Source organism: Haemaphysalis longicornis, unplaced genomic scaffold (genome assembly GCF_048455015.1).
Source record: "Haemaphysalis longicornis isolate Haplotype H1 unplaced genomic scaffold, Haemaphysalis longicornis Haplotype H1 scaffold_10, whole genome shotgun sequence".
Lineage (NCBI taxonomy): Eukaryota > Metazoa > Arthropoda > Arachnida > Ixodida > Ixodidae > Haemaphysalis > Haemaphysalis longicornis.
Genome location: NW_027526204.1, coordinates 51,859,018 through 51,864,892, shown reverse-complemented (window position 1 = coordinate 51,864,892; position 5,875 = coordinate 51,859,018). Strand labels below are relative to the sequence as shown.

The following is a 5,875-nucleotide window of genomic DNA, read 5'->3' as shown; positions in this document are numbered from 1 at the left end:
GGAGAGAGGGAGAATCAAGGCGCACAGGGCCGAAAAGAAAAGGTGCGCACACAGCAGGTTTTGCTGGCCGGTACAAAACGAACGAATACAACATTTCTTTCCTCTTAAAAGTGGAACCGTTGTATCGGTTTCGGAACTCTTGTCGATCGCCTCAGAGTGGGCTGATGTGGGACCGCCTCTGGAGGGTGCTCGGTCGTGACGACTGGCGGTTCCGTAGCAGCTGGTGTGGGAAACCCACTCAAACCATCCGGTGCCGGTAGCTCTGGGCTTCGCTCTTTCTCCTTCCGCCTGGGCGTGCGTTGCAACGCAGGAGACGGGACTGGAGTAGTCATGCTGTCAGGTTCACCTTCAGCCTCCGCGCCTTCAGTCGCCCCCGTGGATGTAGACTCCGGCGTCGATTCGCGACGGCGGCGGACTTGGTCGATATGACGCTGCACTACCCCCGTTGGCGTGTCCACCGCTATCATTCTAGCCCCCGAAGCCGATTTTACACGTCCAGACGTCCATCTTTTGCCGACACCGTAGTTCCGCACGTAGACGCTGCTGCCTGGCGAGATGGTCCAGTCGTCAGCGGCAGGCGACAAGTTCTCATCCCTGGGTGGCAGGCATGTGTCAAGACGGGAACGGAGCTGGTAGCCGAGAAGAATTTCCGAGGGTGACTTTCCTTCCTTTTGCGGGGTCCTCCTGTAATGGAATAACAGGCGCATGAGGTTATCTTCAAGTGGGCCATCTTGCATTTTCCGCAAGCCGTCTTTAATGGTTCGCACTGCTCTTTCCGCTGCTCCGTTTGACTGAGGATGGAAAGGCGCTGTACGCATGTGCACAATATTATTTCTTGCTACAAACGTGGCGAACTCCTGACTCGTGAATTGCGTGCCATTATCGGACATGATTGTGCGTGGCACACCGAACCGACAAAACATACTTCTTAAGCAGCGAATGGTACCCGCTGTGTTCGCATGCCTCATGGGTACTGCTTCAATCCACTTCGTGTGAGCTTGTACCACCACAAGTATCATCTTGCCGGCTAACGGGCCCGCAAAATCGATGTGGATCCGGGACCACCTCTTGGCAGTTTTCGGCCAACTTATCGGTGGTGCTGCCGCAGGCATGGGCAGGTTTTCTACACGGCTTACACATTGCGCCGACAATTCCTGAATCTCCCTGTCCATGCCCGGCCACCAAAACAGTGACCGTGCCACCGCTTTCATTGACGAGGAGCCCTGGTGTGTTTCATGTAGAAGCTGGAACATCCTTTGCTGCGCCTTCCGTGGTATGACGACTCTGTTGCCCCAATAAATTAGCCGGTGAGCCATCGACAGCTCCATTTCGCGATCAAAAAACGGCAACAAGTCGGGCGCCATTCCACTTGTGGTTCGAGGCCAGCCATGCAAGATGTATTCCGCGACACGGGCTAACAACGTGTCCTTGGCAGACAGCTCCTGCAACTCTTACGTCGTCAGTATACCTTCGTCAAGGGCTTCCAACGACAGTACGTACTCGGGAGGGTCCCCCTCAGCTACCGGTTCCGCGGCCGTCGGGGCTGGTAGTCGGCTGAGGGCATCTGCTGTCAGTAGTTGTTTCCCCGGAAAGTGCTGTAGCTTGTACTGGTAGCCTCCCAGGAACAGTGCCCATCGTTGAATGCGCGCGGCCGCCATCGGCGGCGTTGGGTGGTCAGGCTTGAGCAGTCCCAGCAGTGTCTGATGGTAGGTTACCAGGGTGAATTGCCGACCTAAGAGGTAGTCATGGAAACGAGAAACGCCAAAAATCAGTGCCAATGCTTCTCACCCCAGCTGAGAGTAGTTTCGCTCCGCTTTTGTTAACGTTCTGGAACGAAACCCAATTGGTCTGTGCTCATTTCCCTCCGATTGAAACAGAACAGCACCCACGCCATACGGGGAAGTGTCACATTCTAGCTTCAGTTCCTTGTTGGGATCAAAATGAACGAGAAGTTGCGCATTCTTCAAAATTTCTTTCGCTTTTTCGAACGCTGTCTGCTGCGGTTCCCGCCATTCCCAACGGGCTCGTTTTTCCATGAGCTGATACAAGGGGCTGAGCACAGTAGACATATTGGGCAGGAAACGGGTGTAGAACGTGAGCATGCCAAGGGACGAGCGCAATTCGCTAACGTTACGTGGGCGCGGGGCTTGAATGACGGCGTCTACGTTCTTTTCAATGGGGTGGTGGCCTTGCCGATCTATACGATGGCCAAGGTAAGTGACGGAAGGCTGCCGAAACTTGCATTTGTCAATCCTAAGTTTAACGCCGTGCTCTCAGAACCGCTCCAACACTCTCTTGATGTGTTCTGCGTTATCACTCTTGCCTTCTGACACTAGCACGTCGTCAAGGTAGGCTTGGACACCCGGCAGCCCGCCGAGTACTGCATCAATCTGTCTTTGAAAAATAGCCGGTGCGGAAGCTATTTCAAACGGAAGTCTGTTATACCGGAAAAGCCCGCGGTGTGTGTTAATGACACACAGCCCGCTGGACGCTTCATCACGGGGCACTTGATTGTATACATCTTTTAAATCCAAGATGCTGAAATATTCACCTCCGTTTAAGCTTGCGAACATGTCCTCTATCACCGGAAGAGGGTAATGCTCCACCTCACATGCCGGGTTGAGGGTGACCTTAAAATCACCGCATATCCTCAGGCTTCTGTCCTTTTTCAAAACGACCACGATAGGCGTAGCCCATTCTGCATGTTGCACAGGCGATAGAACACCAAGTGACACCAGCCGATCAATTTCACGAGAGACCTTATCGCGGAGGGCGTAAGGAAGAGATCTGGGCTTACAGAATTTTGGTGTCGCCGTCTCTTTGAGTTTCAGGCTGGCTGGTGGACCTTTGATAAGTCCAAGGTCTGTTGAGAAAACATCCTCGAACTCGCCGAGCAGTCGGTTCAGCATATTGTCACTTGGCTGGGCACTTGTTGTAAGGTCCGGCGCGGTCAGGTCTCCAATCGGAACGCCCGTCTTGTCAAGCAAAGCGATGAGATCGCGGCTACATAGGCTGGGTCCTGCACAGTCAAGCACGATCAGCGGACAAAGCACAGATACATTTTTGTACTTCACTCGAAGTTCGAGTTCACACAACACCGGAAATTGTCCCGCGTAACACGAGAGATTGATTCGTGGTGGTTGTAAGTGCGGCCACTGTGCATGGTGTCGATCGTACACTTGGCGCGATACGACGCACACGGGCAACCAGTATCCACTTCCATGGCCAGTTCTACGCCGCCCCATCTAAACGTGCGGCGTATGGGTGGTTCCAAACCGTTTTTTTCTTCCCAAAATCAACGTCCACACATGTGCGCTATCCATGTCGTCGTTGCTGGACGCGCTTTCAACTGTCAGTGCCTTTACACTCGCTGCCCGCCTTCCAACCTTTGCATCAGTTGCAGCACTGCAGCATTTCTGTGCGAAATGACCGCGTCGCCCACAGCGATAGCAGCGTGCGTTAGCCCAGCGGCAGGCTTTATCGTCGTGCTTCCTGCTTCCACATCGGCTGCAGTCATGCGACGCGTCTTGTGTACGGTTACTTCGAGAGGGTGAGTGATGATGGGCTTGCATTTTTAGCACAGTTGGCGGTTCTGCACTCATATCTTTCGCATCGTTGTCGGTTGCCTCGGCTGCAATGGCCATTGTTTCAGCCTCCTCGAAGGTTAAATCTTTCTTTGCCAGTAACTGCTTGCGCAAGTTAGTTGAGCGTACGCCGCAAACAATCCGGTCCCTCAACATCCAGTCTAGCGCACTTCCAAAGCTTTCTGCTATCTCGTGACGCTTGGGATCGTAGTAGTTATTTAAGGCTGTAACCGCTTCGGCGTAAGTAAGGGAATTCGGCATCCGAGGTGCAATTAGCCCCGCTAGCACTTGCACAGTCTGCGTGCTGAGTGCTGCCACCAGAAGCCCTCTCTGCCTTTTGGAGTCAGTAATAGCATTTGCTTCAAAATACGCTTCAGCCCGAATAAGGTACGCTTTCCACTTATCTCTTGTGTCGTCGAAGACCGGGAGCTGTTGACTGGTCATGGTCGTCGGTACTTGTTGCGGCAGGCCGTGGGCTTCAACTTTCAGGGCAGCACGGGCGGTTTCCGGGCTCGTCGCCACTGTAGTTACACAGGCGCGCGCAGCGCGGCAGCATGGACGATGGTCCGGCAGTCAACGACGACGTTTATTGCCAGAACGGTGATTATATACGTTGCCATCAAGAGAGGGTAAAGGGAGGGGGAGAGAGGGAGAATCAAGACGCACAGGGCTGAAAAGAAAAAGGTGCGCGCGCAGCAGGTTTTGCTGGCTGGTACAAAACGAACGAATACAACACATACAATGTTCACTGGAGCAACGAGCGCACTGCAGTACATTTACAAAAACATCTAAGCCACACCACACTTCCGCGGCACAACTACATGTGGAGGAAGCAGCCCAACTCATTGCAGCGCACAACCTCAACGCCACCGAAAGGTCCATTCCTCACCCTCCCGTGTGACACGCAACCCAAGGAGGCCGTGGTGGAACGATGACCAGGCGCGCGAGAGGCGCCCAGAACAAGGCGTGGAGTATTCTTCGGGGATATCCCACGTCCAATAAAAATGCAGCGTTTAAAAGCGGACAGCCTTTTTGGAAAGCGTGTGGACCGTGAGGCGAAACGAGAGGGTGTACTCAGCTTCGGATAATCGGTTAACTCATACAAAAATGCGAGCAAGGTATGGCCACGTATACGTAAACTCAATGGACGACAAATATACAGTCTACGCCTGGTAAGCACAAAAAAACAGCCTTGAAGACCAGGCTAACAGACTTGCACACTTCCAACTCGTGTCCAGTTCTGCACACTCCATGACCACTTTTATGTAAAACGAAATATCCTGTGAAAAAAGAATTCTTGCGTGATGGCAATAGGTCGAACACGTGGCATAGCTCCCTGTCTTCACTTCATCAGCTAAAGATGGCTCTCGGCAATTGTTACCCTTGAGCCCCTGGCGCAGACATTACATACACAATATTACAACACCTACTCGCAGACACTCTTGAAACACTCCTGCATTTTGACAAGAAAATATGGTTTTCGGGGCAGCTTCGAAAGTCTTGGAGGGAAGCCTTTGTAGTGGCATTTCTGAAGGAGAGAAAAGACACATTTTATTCATCAAGTTATGGTCCCATCCCCTGACAAGCTTCCTGTGCAATTTTCCTGAGAAGATTATCAATAGGAGACTCGTGTACCTCTCTCAGACGGGTTAACTTCGCTTGAGGGGGGAGGTGCGCACAAAACCCCGATACATTTTGCTGATAGCACCGCGCTCGCTTTTGGGTAAACGTCCTGATAGTGCGTTTTCGAATAAAAAAGACTGCCGTAACCATCATTTACTACATATAACTTTAGCGGGCTTTCATGAATTGAACTGTCACAACGGTCAGCAGCATTACAAAACTTCTCGCGCGCTTGTCTTTATGACGCAAAGTTTAATTCGTCGATGTAACTTCCAAAATAAATGTATCTCGTTCACAGCACAAACATGCAATATTTCTCATCTTAAAGCAAATAAGCGTCAATGACACATTATTTGTGGTATTGCATTGCATTCTAAATTTTTTATTGAGTAATACCTGGCTGCAACAATCACACGGCTCTCTACACTTTTACGAAGGCTGCGCTGTCTGGGCTCATTGAAGGCTTTATTACCTATACTAGCATTCCGCACAGGAAAGTCATGAGTTTCCAAAGACAGAGGTTGCCTTCCTGTTACTGGAAGGGGTGTAAAAGCGAAGCCATTGGAGTTTGTAAACACGAATGTCACAACAATCAAATCAAAGCCTCATTTTCATTAGCCAAGTGGTGTAAGACGTTCATATCGCTGCATGTTAGCGAAAATGAAGAC

The 5,875-nt window shown here is 51.5% G+C and overlaps 1 pseudogene; it reads right to left on the bottom strand.

Moving 5' to 3' along the window:
* Positions 1 to 363: 363 nt before the first annotated feature.
* Positions 364 to 4,028, bottom strand: LOC144159830 (uncharacterized; annotated as a pseudogene).
* Between the last annotated feature and the right edge of the window lie 1,847 nt (positions 4,029 to 5,875).